We start from the raw sequence: 23,307 nt of genomic DNA, 5'->3' as shown, positions 1-23,307 counted from the left end.
CTTCCTGAGGGGACTATAGCAACACCCCCCGCAGAGCAGACCCAGGTTGCAGCTGGCTCCGCCCATCACAGACCCCTGCCCCACAGAGACCCACACAACCCTCTGCCCCCTCGAGAGACTCCCAATGACCCCTGTGCCCCGTCACTCCTCTCCAAAGAGCCCTCCCTTTTGTGCCAGCCCACTCCCCTCCCCCACTGCCTCCCCTCCTCCAAAGCTCCCTACAATCTCCCCCTTTGCCTTCCGCCCCCCAGCCCAGCCCAGCCCAGCCCATTCCATTGGCCGGGAGGCTCCCAGTCTAGTAGCTAGCAGGGCCCATGGGAGCTGCACCTGAGGCAGGGTGCCTGCCTGCAGATGCAGACCTGCCTGGCTGTGCCTCCACAGCACAGGGAGGGGGAGCCACAGGTGAGCAAGCCCTGGTCATCATCATCATCACAGGCCCAGTAATTCTCTAGATATTTAATTTCACTGAGGCAAAATGTGTGCAATTTTATGGGTTGAATGATTGAATGACATAATACCCACCTGCCTGCATTGTCCGTCACTAAGTCCAGTAATTTTGTCAAGTGTTTGTTGCACAACATGGTGGTGCCTACCCCTACCTTGTGCTTCAGGGGGTGATGGGGTCAGGGCAGCCTGTTATAGAACTACCTGATTAGTAATTGGATATGTTGGCTGGCATCTTTTTTAGTAATTGGATATGTTTGCTCCCCCTGATGTTAGAACCTGGCTACACCACTGGGGAGGGGAGCTTCCTAGACCTGTGCAGCTGGGGCTTAGGTGAATTTTGTGATACTGTGCCCCTTCCCAGCTACCACCCTGCAGTCCCCACTCCTGCACCATGCTGGGCAAGGGGCAGCCCCATCCCCAGTGAGGCTATGGTGAGGGGTGGCAGCAGGGGAGGCCAGACGTGATGGCAACCTCCCCTCGGTACCCACCATAGGGCCGAGTGGGCCTTCTGGACCTGAGAGGGACCCTAGGAGCATGTGCAGTGAACTGCGGGGAGAGGAGGGTCCCTCCTGGAGCTTGCTGCTGCTGCCAGGAGGGTGGAGGAGTCCTCTTTGGCCTAGACCTGGGGCAGCATGTCTGCACCCCAAGTTCCTTATCCCCAGCCCTGCCCCAGAGTCCTCACCTGACCGGAAAAACACGCAACTTAAATTTGGTGGTCAGTTTAGAGTATCATAGAATATCAGGGTTGGAAGGGGCCTCAGGAGGTCATAAGGTCCAACCTCATGCTCAAAGCAGGACCAATTCCCAACTAAATCATCCCAGCCAGGGCTTTGTCAAGCCGGGCCTTAAAAACCTCTAAGGAAGGAGATTCCACCACCTCCCTAGGTAACCCATTCCAGTGTTTCACCACCCTCCTAGTGAAAAAGTTTCTCTTAATATCCAACCTAAACCTCCCCCACTGCAACTTGAGATCATTACTCCTTGTTCTGTCCTCTGCTACCACTGAGAACAGTCTAGATCCATCCTCTTTGTAACCCCCTATCAGGTAGTTGAAAGCAGCTATCAAATCCTCCCTTATTCTTCTCTTCTGCAGACTAAACCATCCCAGTTCCCTCAGCCTCTCCTCAGAAGTCATGTGCTCCAGCCCCCTAATCATTTTTGTTGCCCTCCACTGGATTTTCCAATTTTTCCACATCCTTCTTGCAATGTGGAGCCCAAAACTGCACGTAGTACTCTAGATGAGGCCTCACCAATGTTGAATAGAGGAGAATGATCATGTCCCTCGATCTGCTGGCAATGCCCCTACTTATACAGCCCAAAATGATGTTAGCCTTCTTGACAAAGGCCAGAGGAGGGAGTGTTAGTGCCTGTGTGGACTTCTGAGAAGTGCATGGGGTGGAAGGAGATGCTGGGATGCTCTGGAACCACTCCTTCAAAGCCAGTCAGGACTCTGGGGGAGCCTCCTCTCTGAGCAGACTGTCTCCAGGGCAAGAAGCTTACACCTTCCTGGGTCTGACCTCAGAGCATTCAGCTTGCCCTTCCACACCATGCACTTTCCGCAGTGAGTCCGCCCAGGCGGGGTCCTGGGGCAGCCAGAGGTCCCTGCACCCCAACTCGGCAGTCAGATGTGACTCTCAGCCAGACTGTAAAAACAGAAGGTTTATTAGATGATGGGAACACAGTTTAAACAGAGCTTGTTGGTACAGAAAACAGAACCCCTCGGTCAGGTCCATCTTGCGGGGTGGGGAGCCCAGAACCAAGTTCTGAGTCTCTCCCCATTTCCCCAGCCAGCTCCAAACTGACACTCCCTCCTCTGGCCTCTGTGTCTCTTCCGGACAAGGAGGCCACCTGATCTCTTTGTCCCCAACACCTTCAGTTGGCATCTTGCAGGGAAACTGGGGCACCCACACAGTATTCAGAGAAAATATTAAGAACATTCCCACTTCATCACAACAGGTACAACAAAATATAATACTGTATATTGAAGTAGGCAAGTGCTGCTTCTGACTTTCCACTTTTAATTGACCCTTGTAATCTTGTGGTGCTGACGCGTTGTAGCTTCATTTTATATCGGCTTACAGGGCGGGAGTGGGGGGGCACCACCATTTTGGGCCCCACCAAAAATTATACAAACCTGCCGCCTATGAAAAGAGGTGACAGCGGAGGAGCTGGGAGCCTAGAGTGGGTGCCCTTGCTAGTCCACAGAGGGGGAATACAGGGGCCACGGCCCTGAACTGTGATGGCAACATTTACACACTTAAAGCCTGACAGCAGCTTTCATTTCACATTTCAGTCTCTGAAAGTACAATGCTGTCCAGCAGCAAAGGGAAGATTTCTAGATCCATAAGATCCATCTAGACTTGGGTTGGGAGAGCCCCTGAAAGGTGGCAGGATCCAGGCATAAGAGCAGAACACCACCCCACATTATACCACTAGAAAAACAAGGAACGGAGGGTGGGGGAAGTATCAAGAACACGACAATGCTAACCTTAGCTGGAATAAACTTCCACTCTTTGCTGGAATCACTTTCGTTCTTCCACGGCCACACACATGCAGTCATTAGAGTGTAATTTGGCTGCATGCGTTTTCTTCTTTTCCCACAGCTGTCAGCTAAACCGGAGATCCACAGGCAAAGCAGAGCACTCCAGAGCATGATGTAGATTTCTGACATGCTCGAACGGGCTTTGGTTCCACAGAGCAAGGAATGAATCACATTGCAGAAAGATAGGAAGGCATTTCATCTGTGCCAGATATAATGGTGCTCCAGCATTATTTGCTTTGGGTACAGTTTTACCCGTCTCTTCTTCACAGCGGCATTCCAAGCGATGGAAATGAGAAGCACCATGCCCCGCCATGAGTTATCTGAGAAATATACAAGAATAAATCTAGGATCATCTGTTAAAACATCATATTCTGGGAGAAGGAAAATGAGTGCATTTTTCCATTAGCTGCCTTTCGAACACCATGCCTGATTAAATGCACTGGAAGAGAAATTGCCCATCCAACATGTGAGAAGTTTGTTTAGATTGTGACATACGCTGATTTCACTGACATATGTTGAGACTGATCTTCTAGAACAAAAATAAGGTTCATGGACAAACTCGATTTTGCAGTAACCCCTGTTTTCCAGCAGTGGTTCTCCATTGGTTTCAATTGAGTTACTCTTTCAAAACAGTCTAAGTCAAAAATTAGGTCTGATTTTAAACTGTAAAGGCACAGAAATGCTAACTCAAATTCTTCAGCCACGGACACAAATACCTGCACCATTGGATACACAAAGGACCAATTTGCCTGCACAAGTGCTGGGGTGCATGAGATTTTTGCATATACACCTTGAGCTCTGCTTTTTGAAACAAAGGTTTGCAAAAAGTGCTCCAGTACTGTCAGGGAGATGACCAGTAAACCCTGTTGAGAGTTTAATACCAAAAATGAGGCACTTTGCATTTAAAAATAGACAAACGACAGTTAAATTTAGCCCAAGAGAGAAGGCTAGCTGTTGCCAGAAAACTGACCATGTGTTTCTGAAGTGCAGATCTGACCAAAAAAACAAAACAAAACCAAACCAACAATGAAACAGACCAGATCCACATTTATGATAGGGATTAATTTGGCAGAATCAGGGCAGTCCAGATGGTGTGCCGAGAATCACGGAGGTTTTCAGTTTAAGCCTTTTTTTTTTTTTAAATGAGGTAGAAAATAGCTTAGTTTTATCCCTCTCATGACCCACTAGATGTGGCTGACCAACATATCTTGTCCTGACCTTGATAAAGTAGAGTTTTTAACCATAATCCAGCTTGCTTTGTGACTTCATATAAGACAACTACACAAGCTCTATAAAGTTCAGAGTTTTGGATTTCTCTCCGAGGACTAGCATGCCTCTGCTGAAACACACTGTTGGGAAGGGCTTAATTCTAAGGAAGCTCATCTGATACCATCACCAGATTGAAGGATATATCTACACAGCAAAAAAAGACCTTGCGGCAGCAAGTCTTAGAGCCTGCGTCAACTGGCTCAGACCCACGCTGTGGGGCTAAAGGCAGTAGTGTAGACATTCGGGCTTGGGCTGGAGTCCAGACTCCGAGACTCTTCCCCCTTGAGGTTTCAGAGCCCAAGCCCAAATGTCTACACTGCTGTTTTTAGCCCCGCAACACGAGTCTGAGTCAGTTGACCAGGGCTCTGAGACTCGCTGCTGTGGGGTTTCGTTTGCTGTGTGGCTGTACCCTACGAGAAAGAAAACAAACTAGCCACAATTTTCAGAAGTCGTCAGTGATTTTGGATGCCCACCCCGGCGCATTTGAAAGGGGCCTGGTTTTCAAAAATGCTGCACACCCAGCTCTGATAAATCAGGGCTTTTAAAGGTGTTTTAAATTGAGAACCCAAATCACATAGGGTATGTCTACACTGCAACTGGGAGTGAGTCTCCTCACCTGGGTAGGGTGTGGGGCTCATGCCAACTTGCTAAAAATAGCTGTGTGGACATGGTAGCACTGGCAGCTAACCACCCGAACTCAAGTCCACCCAACCCCCGGGTCTGAGCTCACATGGCTAGCCCAAGCCTGCTCCCACGTCCACACAGCTAGTTTGAGTGCACTAGTGCTAGCCCCACTAGCACAAGTATATCTACCTGGCTAGGAGGCTCACTGCCAGCTGCAGTGTAAACATGCCCTTCATTGCTTTCAAAAATCTTGGTTTCTTTCTTCTCCCAATACATTAACACCCAAATGTCAAATCAAACTCTGCAGCCCAGTCAGTTTTCCACTGATAACACGAAGAATCTTTTCAAGTTTCAAAACAGATTTTTAAAAAATTATTTCTCATTGATAGCTCTAGTGATCAGCGTATGATAACTCCCCTGTGTTGAATTATGCATAATTCAGACTGCAGAGAGGATATATCAGGCAGAGCCTATAGGCCACATTCTGATTCCAGACACAAAATCAGTGCAACTCCATATACGTAACGTAGGTGTTTGTCACTCACGTGACATGATCAAAGGATTTAAAAAAAATAAAATCCATTGACAGTTCCCCCAATCTCCAACTACACACACCAGAATCAAACACAAATCACCAGTGCTACTATAAGGAAGGCTTACCCTTTACGGGCTTAATTTTCAGAAGTGGCCTCTCATTTTGCGCCTGCAATCAACTATGACAGCAAATTATCCTGGACGCAATCGTAGAAGCCATTCTTGATTTCATTCACTACAACTGCATGGTGTCCTAACTGGCACCTCGATCAACAAAAAAGGCAACAAAGGATGTAAGCAAAACATACGGCTTAACAATTCTGTCAGCTGAAGACAGACTCATGTGGCCAGTATACCAAAGATGCTGCAAAAACATTGCCTTTGACTGGAAGCATAAACTCAATAAACCCCCAGGAGAGCAATAAAATGGTAGTAGCCAGCAGATTTAACAAGGACATGCTCAATGCACAGTATAATCTCATGTGCTCAATGCCCAGTGGAATTCACAGGAATTTGATACAGCAACATCAGATCTCAGTTTCTCAAAATGTCCTGACTGCTTATAAATTAAGGGTATGATTTGGGATAATTGCTTTTCATTTGTGTTGATGAAACCATATGTTGTGTTTGTTCTTAAGGGATTGTTTTACACTTTTAACCTGCCTTTGGGACATAAGCTGCAATGATGGAGGGCTTACCTCTGCAACAATGGCACAAACCCTACTTTTCCACTAAATCCTGGGGAAGTGTTCTAGCCCAGTGCGCTACACATGCTCAAAGCATCTATTTGATAGTTTCTCAAGCCTCTCTGAATGCATTTCTGCTGAAAGACACTGCTTTTTCTCCATCAATTTCAATGGAAATGATGTCATTTGAAAACCAGTGACCTGCCGATGTGCTATGAAGTATTGCTATGAAACAGTGTCCTGGGGCCTCAACTATGTCTGACAGTAAAGCCCTCTTAATGACTCATTTCAGCCAATCCAACTGCAGTATGTAAATGAACTGGAGAGGACTAGGCAGTGATTGGATGAGGTACCTTCGGTGTCACGAAATACCGCTACTTAAGAATGACCTGAGCAGTTGATAGGACAATAGCTGAGCATGGACAAAGCAGTACAATGCAGAGAGGACAGGAGTGTGTGAAGAACAGTACTGGAGAGTAAAGAGGAGAATAGACAGGCCAAGGGGTACAGGAGCAACAAAGCAGGCAATAGGTAAGTATGGCTCCAATAGCAGTTGAAATGGAGGAACTGAAGAAGCACAAGATAGGTAGGGGAAGGGCTATGGGACAGCATGGTCCCCATCTTGGATTGAGCTACCTGGGTATCTATATGATCGTTATCCCCTGTGTGCACCTGAATGAATTTTCTCTGAACTCAGACAGTTAGCTTCTGATCTGGATGTAGAAAAGTCTCCACAACTTGTATGTGTGCAAAGAGCTCTTGTTTTTCTAGCCAAGTCAACCAGAGTCTTTTGAATGCTAAGAAGTTCATCTTTCTCTGTCCTCGCCTATCTCCTCATTCACTGGGCAACTTATTTCATTTCAACCAATGGGGCTGCACAATGCAAATTAATTAAGGGAGGAGTGACTTACATCTGGTGTCACAAAGACACTGGTCAAAGAGATCAGCTATTTATAGCACAGAAAAAGGAAAGAGAGCTCTGCTTAGCATGACCAGATGTCCCTATTTTATAGGGACAGTCCCGATATTTGGGGCTTTTTCTTATATAGGCACCTATTAACCCCCACCCCGTCCCGATTTTTCACACTTGCTGTCTGGTCACCCTAGCTCTGCTCCTCACAATCCCTCTAATGACTTGGAGGAGTTTGAAAGCAGAGGGGTGGGGTTTGTAGAGACTGCAGTAATTGGATGATGTGGTGGTGGATGCTCCTGGAATGACCACAGGCAGGAGAGGATGTAATACCAGGAGTGATGTCAGAGACGGTGCTGCTCTTTGGTACCTGACGTGGCTGCTGGTAAATCAGTTATTTGTGAGTCACTAATTCATAGTCCAGTAGGTTGGTTATACATCACCCTTCACAGCTTCCCCCCATGGGGTTTCTCTGCCCCCATTCCCACCATTCCTTGTAATCCTCCTTTTGTCTCCTCCTCCCATGCCTGATTTCATACCATTTTCTTCTACCCAGACACTTGCTCCTTATGCCTGGATTAGCCTCATCCTTCCTGTGAGCAAAGCTCCTTTCCCAGCCCTGCCTTCAAACCCACTTCGTTTGCTTGGCCTGCAAGCGGTGCAGTGTTCCCCAGCATGGTCTGCACCTGTCTGATCTATTTGATTGTAAGCTCTTCAGGACAGGGACCTTTTCAAAGACATTTGTTAAGGACTGTCTGTAATGATCACCTACCCCTAACATGAGTCATTGGTGGGGACTGAACTTGGGACCTCCAGCACGAGCCTCTACCAGTTCAGCTAAAGGAGTCACTCCATTAGCTAATAGCAGCAGTAGACTCCTATTCTCATCTGCGAGCCAGCCATTAGAAGGGGACGCACTGGTTCCGTTTGTTACATTATACCTATAGTTACAGAGCTATAATATAATAATTAATAGCTAACCATCTGCACATGGAGACATTATGAGCATGTGGTACTATAACTTTGATTAATAGGACAGAACAGTCAATTTGCCTCTAGGTGATTAAAAGAAATAACTTAACATTTAATGAATACAGGACCCTAGAATGCCTAGGAAAGGAATCCAGGTTGGTTTGCTTAAAAGATATAGAAGCTCAATGCATAAAGTCCAATATTGGAAACAAACATATTCCCTATCCATTCAAAGCAAAGTAAAAAAAAGACAGCAAGTTGATTTAGAGAAGATTGTTCAAAACATGTCCTAGTGCAGTGATTCCCTACTAAACTCAGATATGATCTGAATTTAAACAGCTTTCTGCTGTAACATCATTAACAGATTATAACAGTTTTATCGAAAAAACTAACAAGGTAATTCAGTTCAGTTAAGTCTAGTTGATTTTTTTAAAACACATTTATTGCCCTGTGGTACAATATAACTAATTGACAAGCACATAATAGTTTGGTAAACTGGAGTATTTTGTCCATTTACTGTCTATATCATACATGAATCAAATAACTCTAGCTCAAAGCTTGGGCAGCAATCCAATCGTAAGTGCTCTGTAATGTGCCATGTACATTTACTGCACTATATAAATTGAGGTTCTTGTTCCAAGTTCTTGTTCCTGATTGCCTCTAATGTAAAACTGAACTAGTGATCCCTTTAGCCTATGCTTACTAGGCACTATCTGGTGAGTTATAAGCAGATCACCCACAGAAAGCTACAGTTAGAGAACTTTAATGTGGAACTCCCTGGAAATTTAGCCTATAGGTTATTCCTTGCATGTCATTATACATAATATTGTTCTTAATGAGCTCATCTAGTACTTGCAGGGGGCCCAAACATACTTACAGGGAGGAAGGGAAAAAATAAATTCTAACATGTTGTCCCATTTCTGCCACCTGAGAGGCTTTATGGTAGTGCTCCATGTGCAATAACCTTCTGCATAGGTCATCAGTGGAATTTGAATCCAGGATGTGCAGCACCACAGCATAGACCTCTGCCACATGAGCTAAAGGAGTAACTCTGACTGCTGGTAGGTATGGTAGGCTATTATCCTCTTGTAGACAGACCAGACCCACCATACCAGTGTTTTACACATGCATCAGTGCTGGAGATCAGGTGGGAAGCACACTTGGGGGTGGGGGGTGTCTCACTGCCATTTTGCAGGCATGATCCCTTGATGACTCAGGGCTAGGGAAGGACTATTTGATCCATAGTTGGCTTCAGTCAAAGGGCATCATTCCTTCAGCCTCCAGGGAGGCTTCATTTGCATTATCGTTGGGAGAAATATCACATTTGCAGCCATTAAGAAACAGTGCAAGGAAGAAGAGATGGTGAGCCTCAGCTGTATCCTCAAGACCCCTCTGCACCAGCCAGATATTGCAAGAAAAATCCACAGTCTGGCTATGTGAACACTACGGCTTATGTTACTCAGGGATACGAATAAGCCACCCCCGAGTGACATAAGTTATACCAACTTAAGCACCAGTGTGAACAATGCTACGCTGGTGGAAAAGCTTCTCTCACCAAACACAGCTACTGCCACTCGCAGGGGCTGGTGTAATTAAGTCGATGGGAGAGCACTCTCCCATTGGTTTACAGCGTCTGCATTAGCAATGCCACAGCAGCGCAGCTGCATCGGTGCAGCTCTGCCGCCGTAAGCTCTGTGGTGTAGCCATAGCCTCTGATGCCATGCTCTTAGTCAGCTTAAGAGGTTGTATGGCCCTACTGCACTTGTTCCCAAACCACTCAGACTAAAGCAATCACTCAGCACTTCCTGATAGCTAAGACCTGGAATATCCATAATAGCAAATTTTCCATTAGTTCTTCCCTGGATTCCAAAAGGATTATGGTCACAGCTAGGTTTCCATCTGCAATTGCCATACACTTTTATTTAAAAGTTTGTTCTGTACTTTGGTATGTGCTGGTTTAACACCTCTCCCCCCAGCTCCGCTAGATTGCCTGACAGATTTATGTGCTTCTGTTCCGCAATATGCTGCTGCATAGAGAAGTTCGCCTTCATTCAGGCTTGTAAATAATTGAACAAATGATGCACCAGACATGCAGCTGAATTTCAGAATAGACTGAGGAAGGGGACAGCGTTAACCAAAAACCTTGAAAATATACCTCCATAAATATCATTAAAGAGTAGCGCACAAAACACACCTGCCTTTGACAATGGAAAAAAGGACTAAGAAGGGAAAATAGCACACAACACACTTCAGCTTGTCAGCATCTCAGCACAATTATATGATCACAGTTAATGCTGTCATGATCTACTTAGTAACAATAGGAGGCCTTGCATTTGATCCAATCCACCTACTGTTAAAAGTGAACCCCTTTCAGAACTAGCAGTTAACATCGGGGCATCTAACCCGTGTGAGATCACTGAACTATCACTAGCCTTCATTTACAAAGAATAATCCTCTGAGCTGTGAGAAGAATCACTAAACAATTAGTAGCTCTTACAATAAGCAAGTTCGGTCCGTGACCATTGCATTAACACACAACAAGCTTCCCACATGACATTTCATAATATAGGCCCCTTCTCTGTAAGCATAGGGGCTGCTTCAAAAAAGTATAAAATTGCCATTTACTTCAATGGGTTTGCATCAAGTGCCATGTCCTGGAGCAGTGATTCTCAAACTATTGTACTGGAGACGCCTTTCACACAGCAAGCCTCTGAGTGCCCCATATAAAAAAAAAAAAAAATATATATATTATATATATACTATATAAATGCTGGAGGGGGGGGTGGGGGTGGGAGGGGGTGGACTTGTGACCCCCCCCCATGTATGTAATAACCATGGTCCCAATCCCCAGTTTGAGAATCCCTGTCCTAGAGGTTCCGCCTATCGCTAAAAGTTTAAGTTAGAGCTGGCTGAAGATTTTCAACCAAAAATTCTGCTTGCTGAAAAATGGGGATTGTATTGAAAACAAGGTTTTTTCCTCCCTACAGGGAAAAGTGTCATTTTCAATAAACCTTTTCAAACAGGAAATTTCTAAACTAAATTCCACAAAACTTTTAGTTTTGCTTCAAACTGGCCCTTTTCTTTCAGTTTTGAAACATTGAAAAAAAAAAAGCAAAAAAAATTCCAGTTATGAGACAAAAATGAATTTGTTTCATTTCACAAGATTCCTTCAAATATTTCATGGGACAAAAAATGTGTGTGTGTGTGTGTGTGTGTGTGTGTGTGTGTGTGTGTGTGTATGACGGGGGAGGGGTTCAACTACCTGTAAGTAGGATGCTTTTACCCCATGTGCCGGACTCTTTAGGGTGCACAGTGTCTCCAGAGAAATGTTGAGTGCCCTCAACTTCCAGTGATTTCAGTGGGAGCCAAAGCTAGGAAAGGGGAGGCTGGGATCCTAAGCACCCCTGTAGTCATACCCTACACGTTACTGTAATAATCTTTGTCCAGAATATGCCTTGGGAGGTATCATTTGAAAACTAACAACTCACTGATCATTAATATCCTTGCATGTTGTGTAATAAGAGTTATGGATATGTGCTGAAGTGACGACTAAAAGCTGTTTAAGCCAGGCATGTCTGGGGAGTTGGTAAATGGAATGTGTATTTGTTTCTCTAACCAGCTCAATCAACTGGAAGAGACAATGAAGGTATATTCACATATATCGGGTAAACAAAGCTAACAAGGGGATGGGGGAAAGGTAGCATGGCATCTATGCTCCGGCAGGAGAGAGAAGTTTGGTCTGGGGGTTTTACTTTTCAAAGAATACAATGAAAAGGTTTATTGGTCTATAAAGATTGGGGGCTGAACCTCAAGCGATAAGCAATTGAATCAACTGATTGTATACAATAGTACTGTATTATAAAAAAGAGTGGGGTCTTTCTGAAAGACCCATGACACTGGTGATTTATATAATAAAATGTATTTAACAACACTATCAGGAATTATGAATAATCTTTGATTTTAGGCTTTACAGTCTATGTCCAAACAAAGGGAGAACAGGATCTCTCCTAGACAGGATGGAATGTCACAGCTACTTACCAGTATCTCCTATGTAAATTAAGCATGGTGGAATCAAAACAATGGAAGACCTATTTACATATAGGCAGATGGGAAGCTCACAGGAAGCAAAAGCCAGCATGAGGTCATCCTGCCTCTTTGAACAAGGTCACTGAACTTTGGAAGATAAGCAAGGACAGAAGCCATCTTTGGCATCCATCACTAGACAGACACAAGAAACCAGAGCTTGCAAGCTGAGAAAGATGGGTCCTTCAACCAAGGGGGGTTTGAGTTTCTGGAAACTGAGTAAGTGGGAAACCTGCTTAGACAAAGATCTTTCTGAACCAGGGCTGTCTAGCATCCAGACACTCAGGGTGTGACCTGCATGTTTGTAGGCAACCTGTGAGCATCCCAGGCTGGGAGCTACAACTGAAAAGCACTGTAATGCAACTGGGACTTCAGGACAAGTGGTGACAGCCTCTCGGTGATCCGAATTGCAACCTGAGATAGAGGCCTGAAAATAAAAACAGTCAACTCAGCCAAATTTTTAGAAACCTCAGAAAAGTTTGACTGGAGTTTGGGCTGAAGGTTTGAGTCAAACCTTAATTTATTCCAAATGGTTTCACCTTTTCCTAACTCCCAATAGTTTCAATTTGGGCAAGAGTGCCTTCTGTAGGACCTCCATTCCAACTCGAGGAACCCAGCTCAGTAGGTGTTACTACCCTACTTTTGATACACCCCAGTCCCATTTTCATGAAGGCTTGGGCTGGATACATTTTAATGGCAGATCCCAAGGACATCTGTGTGTGTGAAAGAATATCAGCACTTACCCCTTCTCCTTATCTACAATTTAGGAACCAGGTTCAGTATCCTCCCATTCCCCTCCTATGTTAAGCAAGCAATTGGGCAACCCAGATCTCGGTTTTCCCTACACTGCACTTTTGTCGTTAAACCTTTTGTCAGTCAGGGGTGTGGGGGGGAGGAGGGGGGGAACCCTGACTGACAAAAGGTTTAACGACAAAAAGTGCCAGTGGGGACAGTGCTTTGTCGGGAGGAGACGCTTTCTCACTCACAAAGCTACTGCCTCTTGTTGGGGATGGTTTTATTTTGCCGGCAGGAGAACACCACACAGAGCACAAAGCAAAAACCTTCCCCCACAGATTTGAAAGTATCTTCTCCCCTTATTGGTCCTTTTGGTCAGGTGCCAACCAAGTTATTTGAGCTTCTTAACCCTTTACAGGTAAAGGAGGGATTTTATGCTACCCTGAACTGTGTGTTCATGACACTATGGAAGCACTGTGCTACCAAAAGAAGGGGGCCAAGGGAAGGTCCACACAGGTAGCTCCTGCATCATAAAGGTAAGGAGACCTCTTCCTCTCATGCTCAATGGGCCTTTGAAAGCTCCCTTCAGGAGGAAATGCTGTGCAGGAACTCCGCATGGTTCCTCCGGGTTTCTCCCTAAAGTCTGAACCTAAGCCAGATTCTATTCCACTTTTTGACTTCCTTGTTCATTATTGTGTCTAACTGTGTATGATTCAAATTGTACATGAGCATCCTCACTCAATCACCACTGTTCTTATAGGCCAAAGTGCACTAGGTTGTGAATCTTAGAAGAACACTCATCCTATATATCTATTTCTACCTATAGCATTTAAAGCAGCTAGCGACAGAAACCCTCTCTCTCCTCTCCCCCCCCCCCCATGCGCTAACCTATGCGTACCTTCTAGATAAGGTATCTGAAGCGTTTTGAGATATGTTTATTCCCTGGCCCAGCTGGATTTCATAGGACTATTTGCTTTGCAAATGCAAAATTATCTGATATGAGCCTATTGGTCCCAGTGCCTCTCTTCTTTTTCTAGCAGCCAAACCAGAGAGAGGTCAACCCTGACGCTGTAAGCAGCTACATTTAATCCTCAAATATTGTACTTCTCAATACATTTGCAGCGCAGTTACACGCCAATAGCAGACCGATGCAGCCGGCACTAAAGGCTGGCTGCTGTTTTCAGGATACAAGGGCCCCTGTGTGTTCAAGCCAAACATCTGCAATAAGCATAAAATATAGTGGTAAGTAATGCGTTAGTAACGTGTTCCTAATACAACCCAACCAGATTGACTGGTGACAACATAAGGAGTTCAGAAAAATACAATATGAATTTTTAAAGAACACACCTAATTAAAGTGTATTTAAGTCACATTTATTAGTTCTTCTTCCACGGTGGAAATCAAATGAATAATACATACAGAATAAAATTTGCTTTCCTTCATTGCTTTCAATATTCAAAGAGCCAGATTCTGTGCTCAATTATAACTAGAGTCACACATGTTGACTTTACTAGGGTTGCAGCAATGTAGCGGAGGGGTTTAGTTCAATTTGCAGAATCTTAAACTGCTTTAAAAACGCTGCTGTGGAGGATGTTCAAGAGAGTTGGCAATTTTCCAATGAGACATTATTAAGGGCACAAGAGCAAACTATCTACTGCATAGGAAAGATAGGAAGCATGGCAAGAGACCACCCTACCTTAACCAAGAGATCTTCAATGATATGAAACTCAAAAAAATTAATACTTAAGGAGATGACTGAGGAGCTATCAGCCATTAACAATTATTAGCAGGTAACCAAAGCCCACAGGTAAGTCAAAAACATGGAGATCTGGAAGAAGGGTTGGAATCCTGGGGGAGCATGGGCTGTTACAGCAGAAATAAGGGAGAGACAAGACAGAACGATGGGGGGGAGGGGGAATCAAATCAGTATTTTAGATGTCTGTATACTAATGCAAGAAGTATGGGGAATAAGCAGGAAGAACTCAAAATGCTAGTAAATAAACACAACAATGACATAATTGGCATCACAGAGACTTGGTGGGATAATACGCAAGACTGGAAGAGAAGACTGAAGGGGACACCATAACAGTTTTCCAGTACCTAAAACGTTGTTACAAGGAGGAGAGAAAAACGTATTTTTCCTTGTTAAGCTCTGAGGACAGGACAAGAAGCAAAGGGCTTAAATTGAAGCAAGTGCTGTTTAGGTTGGACATTAGGAAAAGCTTCAGGGTGGTTAAGCACCGGAATAAATTGCCTAGGGAGGTTGTGGAATCTCCATCATTGGAGGTTTTTTTAAGAGCAGGTTAGACAAACACCTGTCAGTGATGGTCTAATACTTAGTCCTGCCATGACTGCGGGGGACTGGACTAGATGACCTCTCAAGGTCCCTTCCAGTCCTATCATTCTATGTGAGTATCAGGAGAAGTGGTACAGATTATATTCACCCCACTGATGGAGCAGGCATGTCTACGGTTTGTTATTTAGGTTTGCCACTGAAGCATCATGCTGGATTCCCAGCTGCTTCTGATGTTCAGATGGTTCTTGGCAACCATATCTCTTATTCTCATTGCATTTGTTGAAGTCTAAACTGATCTCTTTTGGATGTGGACCTCATCACAATTACTTGGGTGTCGGTCACCTTGAAGTCAGACAAATCTAACACACCTTAAAACCATTTGGAAACTATAACTGAAGCAGAAGTGCCCACCAGTTAAGTACTCATTTCCCACAGCGAGTCCACAATCCGCAGTGCTTACATGTTAATATCCCAGTGACTCTAAGGTGTTGGCTTTGACCTATAAAGCCCTAAATGCATTAGTTATGATTACCTTAGAGACTACAACAGTTGTGGTGGGCTGAGGCTCAAGCTAATAGGTCCCTAGTTTCTTACTGACGAAGTGGGTATTCACCCACAAAAGCTTATGCTCTAATACATCTGTTAGTCTTAAAGGTACCACAGGAGTCTCTGTTAGTTTCTTACTATAAATTTACATTGCAGCTGGCTTTGCCTGTCCCAGTGGCAGTGTAGACATCCCTTAGTGAGGAGTCCTTGATTCTGATACTCATGTTCAACCTTTTCATCTGCATTTGGCAACCTAACAGACTCATTACACAGCTAACCATTTTCCCTGGTTTCTTCAGGAGCAGAGGCTGGCAGGTGTGGAGGGAGCAGAAGAGCTGAGGACAGTTTTGGGGTGGATAGACCAGGATCAGTTTGTTCTACCAGTTTGTAGGTGGCAGGGGGTGATCTTTGTCTGGTGATTGCACAGTCCCTTGGCCTCTGAATGGGCATTTCGTACATTTAAATAAGTACAATGATGCAACACTTGTGATGGCGGACACCTCACACACAGCTTCGAGGTCAGAACACATTTTGCTTGGAACTTTGGCATTAGCACTGAGGTTCTCTCATATTTTTTTTTAAACTCACCCATATGATCTCCAGTTGTCAGTTGGACCATGATGAACAGAAGGTATTTCCTTCACATCTCACCCAAAGGATGGCATGTCTGACAGTGCAAAATGCTTCCACCATTGCCTGTAGGGGTCAGCATTGTTATCACAGTGCCAATGTACAATTTGCACAATACCCCACCCCCCAAAATTAGCACACATGGTCCAATAGAGAAACGATGACAAAGATCCATTTCAGCACCCCACCTTTCTTCACCTAGCCCATTTGATCAAAGGTTAGCCTTCTGTGATCTGCTTTGAAGTAAAGGGCCTCTTTGTTGATTGACCTATTGGCAATCTGCAGGGATAACCCCTTCCTCAGTACCAAGCTCTCTCCATAGGTGTTGGAACTAAGGGTGCTGGGGGGATGTGTCAGCACCCTGACGTAAAATGGTTCAGGGTTCATCATATACAGGGTTTACAGTTTGGTTCAATGGCTCTTAGCACCCCCACTATACAAATTGTTTCAGTACCCCTGGCTCTCTCTCTCTTCCTAACATGGCCTTCCCCGCTATCAAATGCTAGGTAGCAGCTTGGTGGGAAATGCTGCAGCTGGGTGCTTTTGTCACTTCATAAGCAGAAGTGATGAGCAAAACAAGATTTATTTAGTCCTGGATAGCAAATGGACACAGTCTTAGCACCTCTGAACACTTTCATCTTCCAATAAGTTATCAGTGCGGCTTTTGTGGAGCAAAGTTCTAGGCTTTTTAGTTTTGTTTACTTCAGTATCTCAGTGCTTCCCCACCTAACAGACAATGGTGATTTTTTAAAATGTGAGTTGATCTCTAAGTTGGGATCCCAGTATTCTCAACATCAGACCACACCTTGTTTATTAGGTCTTTGTAGGTTACATTCCTTCATTACAAAATGATGAATCTAGAAAAGTAAAGTAAATAGAAGAGTATCAGAGGGGTATCCGTGTTAGTCTGGGTCTGTAAAAGTCCTGTGGCACCTTATAGACTAACAGACGTATTGGAGCATGAGCTTTCATGGGTGAATACCCACTGCATGCATCCGACGAAGTGGGTATTCACCCATGAAAGCTCATGCTCCAATATGTCTGTTAGTCTATAAGGTGCCACAGGACCCATTGCTGCTTAAATAGAAGAGATGATGCAAAGACTTAAACAAGTGTCACCTTGCTACTTTCACGCACCTCTCTGCCACCCCTTCTCTCAATGGAAGATACAGGGAGTAGCAAGAGCCTCTGTGACTAAGGTTTCTATTGTTGTCAACAGGGATGCAGCTGTAATAGTCTAATTGTTGTTATCCAAATGCAATGCAGATGCGTGTGAAGCATTTGGACTGCTGATTGCTTTTACTCAGGACAGAGTCCTTGGCCAACTGTTAGATTCATAGCAGGAATAGGATAATCATTTCTGATCACTATAAGGCACTGTCACAAACACTAACTCTAGTTTCCTGCTTCATTTTGGAAGCCATTCCATGCAACGTTACTCATCAGCTGTTGAAATTTATAGTATATATATCAGTGAGAGAGTTCAAAACTCATTTGCTATCTTTCTATTCTTGCTCCATACACTCAGCGAGACTTGGCTCCCTCCTCCCCATTCCCTGTGTTACTAAAACACTCATGCCAAATATATTCACTGTACTCCAATAAAATTTGCATGGATCATGTTAGGTGGGGCCAGGAATACTTAATCTTTGGAAAAGCCAACATACACTGAATAATGGAGACAATCAAATACTTTCCAGCTTGGAGGCATGTAGAATTCTCTGCAAGACCTCATTAAATCCTAAATATCAAATAAATGAATCATATATGGAAACAATATGAAGAAAACCTGTTCTGTATTCTTCGACATCTTAAGTGAAAGCAGACTTGGCCTTGGACTTCCTTTGTGGCCCAGGTGGAAGCTTCTTGTCCTAAGAAAGTAATGAGAGGGTACAAAGGGCTTTCTTCAGCCCTGCAACCCCTGTTCAGGATCACAGCAGCCTTCCCAGTTTGAAAGCTTTCCTCCTCTTGTTATACAACTTATGGAAAGGAAGCAGAGGTTGTTATTGCTACAGTCGGCTTGGGCTTTTTGATAATGTTAAGCTGTTTAGGTTGGATCCGAAGCCTTACTTTGTCAAAAACCATATGGTGCTTAAACAATGTTGCTGCCTTGTGATTCCATGGGACGGAACATAGCCAAATTCTACAATGTCTGTAAAATTACCAAAGCTGTGAATTTAATGAAGAAAGAAGAGATTAAAGAAGTTCTGGTTTTGCTGGCAAAGACACAACTGAAAGTGGGAATGCCCAGGGGCATAGGAGTCTGTCTGTAATAAGCTACAGGAACAAATTCTGGTACAGGTTTAACTGTCAACCTCAAGGAATGAGAGCACTCAAGGATATGAAGACTCCATGACCCTTGCCATACACCTATAACCAATTCTGTAGGATCCTTGTTATGATAAATCACCTTTCGCATCTCTTTTCCGAGTGATCCTATAACATTTACATTTCCCATCTTTGCACTGTTGTACACCACTCTACAAACCAAGGACCAGATCTCTAGTTGGGGTAGCTTCATCAAAGTCCAGAGAGCTCTGCCAGCTTGCACCAATGAGGATCTAACCCCAGGAGATCACCTAGGTGCCACCTTCCATCCCAAAGGTGGCTACATTTCAACGGTACTGTAATTACTTTGTCAAGAACCTTGGGATCCTTCAGGATGAATAGTGCTATATAAAGGTAAAATAATGTTATTAAATATAAAATAAAAATATGCACCAGTAGCCTGGAATCATTCCCCATAAGTGCAGATGGGGGAAAAAATCAATCCAGTCTTCCTGCAAGTTAATGAGAAACATGGAAGTTATTTTCCCCTGATGTGCCCAGAATCATATATTACATTTATTGCCACATCAAGGACTTGGGAAAAAAATCTCTTTAAATGTATTTTAAAAATTCTCTTTTCATTTTATTCTATTCATCTTAATGGAAGGCAAAGCTGCTGGAGTGTGCAGCTCACTGCAGGAAAAGTTCTGTTCCAGAACTGGGGACTGGGTTGCCAAATGCTTGGTCTTCCATTGCTGTAGCAGCCTTTAAGGTGAGTTTGATCACAGGGGACAGGGACTCTTAGGCCCCGATCCTACAATGGGATCTACATGAGTGGATCCTTTCCCCCACCCTGAGTCCCACTAGTGGCAGCATGTAGCCCAAGCAATGGCCAAGAGACATTTACACTGTGGGTATGCCCACACTGCAGCTGTGATCATGCTTCCCAGCCCAAGTAGACGGACGTTCACTAGCTCTGCTTGAACTAGTGCACTCAGTAGCTCAGGGTAGCCACCCGAGTACGTACCCAGGGAGTCTGGGAGGGTTTTTTTGGGGGGGGGGGGCAGTTGTACTCACGTAGCTAGCCTGAGCTGCCACTTGTACCACCTCCAAGGCACAGTGGTCTTTTTAGTGCACTCGCTTGAGCAGAGCTAGCCCATGGCCCTATACCTGCACGGGGAAGCACGATCACAGCTGCAACACAGACGTACCCTCAATAGCCAAGGCAGTGCCTCAGAGGGGTACTCTCCCTCCTGCTGGCTGGGCTCAGATGCCAGCCTAGGTTCACCCCAGCTGGTGCAGGGAACTGAAAGTTGCACCCACCCCCGTTCCAGCTAGGCCAGCTGCATCTCAGGGATTTACCCACAAAAAGGAGGTCAGGCTGTGTTTGCACCACTGCCCTCCCTGGGGGGTCATGCTAGGGGCAACCAGCTTTAGTTTCTGCCATGGGCACTATACAAACACCACTGGCAGAACCTGCAGCCAGGAGCTGCGGAGTCAATGCAATGCCTTGGACATGCGCCCTCCTCAGCTAGTGCTTTGTAGGTGCTGCTGTTCACACGCAAGTGCCGCTGTAAGCTCCCCTCTGGTGGTCTTTCAGCCACCAGCAGCCTTGTGTCCTGTCTGATACAAGCAGATGCTCCTGGAACACAGGGATGAATGGGGCCTGCCAGGGGATTTTCAGATGAAGATGAGATGGAATGGAGAGACGCGGGAGTAGAAAAGCTGGCTCAGGAGAACAATGTGAACGAACCTTCACTATCCTTCCTCAGCCAGCCTAAAAGAGGAAGTGGGAAGAAGCCGTACACCAGTGCCTGCGGCACCATCTCCAGACAAGCCCAACATCTAAACAGCTGTTAGAGAATCACAGCCAGGAGTCAGGGACTTGTGTGTGCCCACGTTTAAATAAAGAAAAAGGATATGTCGACTAGCACAACAGATGGAGGACAAGGGAGAACCATGACTGGTATCCCAACACCAGAACCCATCAACGCAAGCATTCATATCCTTTAGAAAATACCTAAAAAACACTAGGCAAGGTCCTCAGGTCTTTGTGTGTAAAGCAGTGTAGCCCCATTGAAGTCAATGCAGCTATGCGGATTTATACCAACTGTGGGTTCGGCTCACTGTCTTTTCCAAAAGATAAATTGTGCAGTCACAAATCTAACACTGCAAACAGAAATCTGGAGCGCCTATCCCCAAACACAGAGAAATGATATTCCAAAGTGTTTGAGAGGAGAAAGAAATACAAATATTCCCCCTGTAGTGTTAGGCTTCTGAGCCAAGGTGTGGAAATAAGCATTCTTTCCCAAGTAGAGCGAACATGATATTTTGTCACCCGTGAAGTTTGAGAACAGTGATTTCCTCCAGGGCATTTGCAATCTGTCTTCTAGGTACTGTTCTCAGATGTGTCATGGTGTCAGACAGTAATAGCAGAGCAGATCCGGAAAGACGCCAATGTTTATGCTCCAGAGAGGAGCATTAGGCTTGCAAAAGAAAAAACTGGGAACATTCTTAAATCCAAGGGAGCAGCTCCATCAACTATGCCAATTTACACCAGCTGAGAATCTAGCCCAATATTTGGAAATCTGGCACAGATTTCCAGCAGTTCCTTTGGCTGCCATTCTAAGAAAACATGGGAAACATTTTTGAAAGCACATAAGGGTTCGTTTACACAGAAAAAAAACAAACCAAAAACAGCCCACAGCAGCGAGTTTGAGAGCCCAGGTCAACTGATTCAGGCTTGTGCTACAAGGTTTTAAAATAGCAGTGTGGATGTTCAGGCTCATGCTAGAATCATAGAGTTAGAAGGGACCTCAGTAGGTCATCTAGTCCAAAGGACCAGTCCCCAACTAATTCATCCCATTTCTTTGCCCCAGATCCCTAAATGGCCCCCTCAAGGATTGAGCTCACAGCCCTGGGTTTAGCAGGCCAATGCTCAAACCACTGAGCTATCCCTCTCTGATAGGTTTTAGGAGCAAAGTGAGGGCAGCAGACTTCATCAGTGTTACTGAGCATCTTCAGTCTGTGTGAGCATACTCAGTGCAAGCCAAGCAGCAAACCTAGGGGGGTGGGGGCGTGTGATCCCGTATGCCCCCCACCCCATCGCTTCAGGGCAGAGGATCTCAGAGTCCCAGCACCAGCCAAAGTGCTTACACTGCTATTTTTAGTCCTGTAGCATGAGGCCCATATGCCCAAGTCAAGTGATCCAGGTTCTGAGACTAACTGCCGCAGGTTTGGGGTGTTCGGTTTTTTTCGCGCTAAGCATACATTCAGTGATTTAAGGAATCGAAATCCCATTTTCCAAATACACTTAGGTGCCTAAGAGTCTACATCACTTTTGAACATGGGACTTGGGTTCCTAAATCAGCTAGGTTCTTTTTGTCAGTTTTACTTCCAGTCTCCCTCATGGGTTTATCTTTTTCCTTAACTATAAAAAGAAAGTCAATACAAAAAATAAAATACATAAATAAAATAAATAAATGTGCTTGGAGAACATGATGAGTTGAATTCAAAGCCACCAAAGCTGTCAGAAATCGAGGCTGAAATCCTGGCCCCACTGGGGTCAATGACCATACTGCCATTTACTTCAATAGCACCAAGATTTCAGTCTAGGTCTCAAGACAGCCCGTTCTTTTCTGTTTTTCAACATTCCTAAGCCCTAATTTTACTCATAATGGATATCGGTGAACAGCAAATGTTGAGTCCGTACAAATGTCTTAAGATTAGTTTATCCAACCAGGGAAGAGACCTAATACCATGTGATTTAAGTGAGAAGTTAATGCTAAATAGTGAATTCCAAATATTAGATCACCTGAATACTCATTACAAACAGTCATACGATCTTAAATACTAGTGGCCCTACAATTTCTAATAGTGAACAACTGCATCAAATAAGTGATTGGTTTGACAACCAGCACACAGGAAAAATACCTGAATAAAAATTGTTCCCACACAAATAGTTTAACCAACTCTAAACCAAAGCCAGAAACTCATATCAGTCTCCAGATGGTTAGCCTATGTCCAGTCAAGAAAAAAAAATAGCATTGTGTTAAAAAACATGACGATTTAACATTTTCAGACATGACTGTTCCGGTCTACACTGCTTGCTACGTCATGTTAAACATGGCATTCATTAGAATGTTAGTTAATATTGTCTGGCAATGCTTTTTCCTCAGTGCAGATTCCTGTAGGAGGTTAGAAAGTTCAGAATGGAGCTGAAAATTCTACTCACCCATCCAGCCACACACAAGGTTCTGCATGTCTCACTCGGCCTATGTAACGCCAACAGACCCTGGTTGTCAGCGGGCGGGCTCGAACCTGGGACCTCTGAAGCTTAGTGCATGAGCTAAAAACCATGGAGGCCCTTAGCTAAAGCTGCAGCAGACTCATTAACCACCAATTGATCTTAGGGCCACTAGAAGGGACAGGCCACATGTGGGTTACGCCTACATCTCTGATTCCATTTCTTTCTACTTCTATTTCCACCCCTCCTTACTCCCTTTGTATCCTTCTCCCCCTCTAGCCTTGGTGCTCTCGTCCTCCCTGCCGCTTACACCTAGCACTCTCCCCTGCCCCTCATTCCCAACACAACCATCCTCTTGCAGTCCCCTCCCTCCGTGAAACTCATTTCTCCCGCAGGCCCCAATACCGTCGTTACCCCACCTAGTAAAAGATCTTGCCATGGCTCTGTTGCAATAAAAAAAAAAAAAAAGAAACATGCACCTGGCAACACTCAGATCTGAGGCGTTTTAAGTGTGCAGTG

The 23,307-nt window shown here is 44.7% G+C and overlaps 1 long non-coding RNA gene across 1 annotated transcript in view; it reads left to right on the top strand.

The window, feature by feature from the left end:
* The first annotated feature begins 6,537 nt into the window (after positions 1-6,537).
* The window catches only part of LOC120405322, a 65,649-nt gene continuing 48,879 nt past the window's right edge, over positions 6,538-23,307 (top strand). Inside the window, exons 1-2 of the long non-coding RNA XR_005598494.1 lie at positions 6,538-6,633; positions 13,221-13,338. This is a non-coding gene — a long non-coding RNA (uncharacterized LOC120405322). The remainder of the gene's footprint in view (positions 6,634-13,220; positions 13,339-23,307) is intronic.

This window comes from Mauremys reevesii, linkage group 4 (assembly GCF_016161935.1).
Source record: "Mauremys reevesii isolate NIE-2019 linkage group 4, ASM1616193v1, whole genome shotgun sequence".
NCBI lineage: Eukaryota > Metazoa > Chordata > Testudines > Geoemydidae > Mauremys > Mauremys reevesii.
The sequence above is the reverse complement of the archived record's forward strand: the minus strand, read 5'-3'. Positions and strand labels throughout refer to the sequence as shown.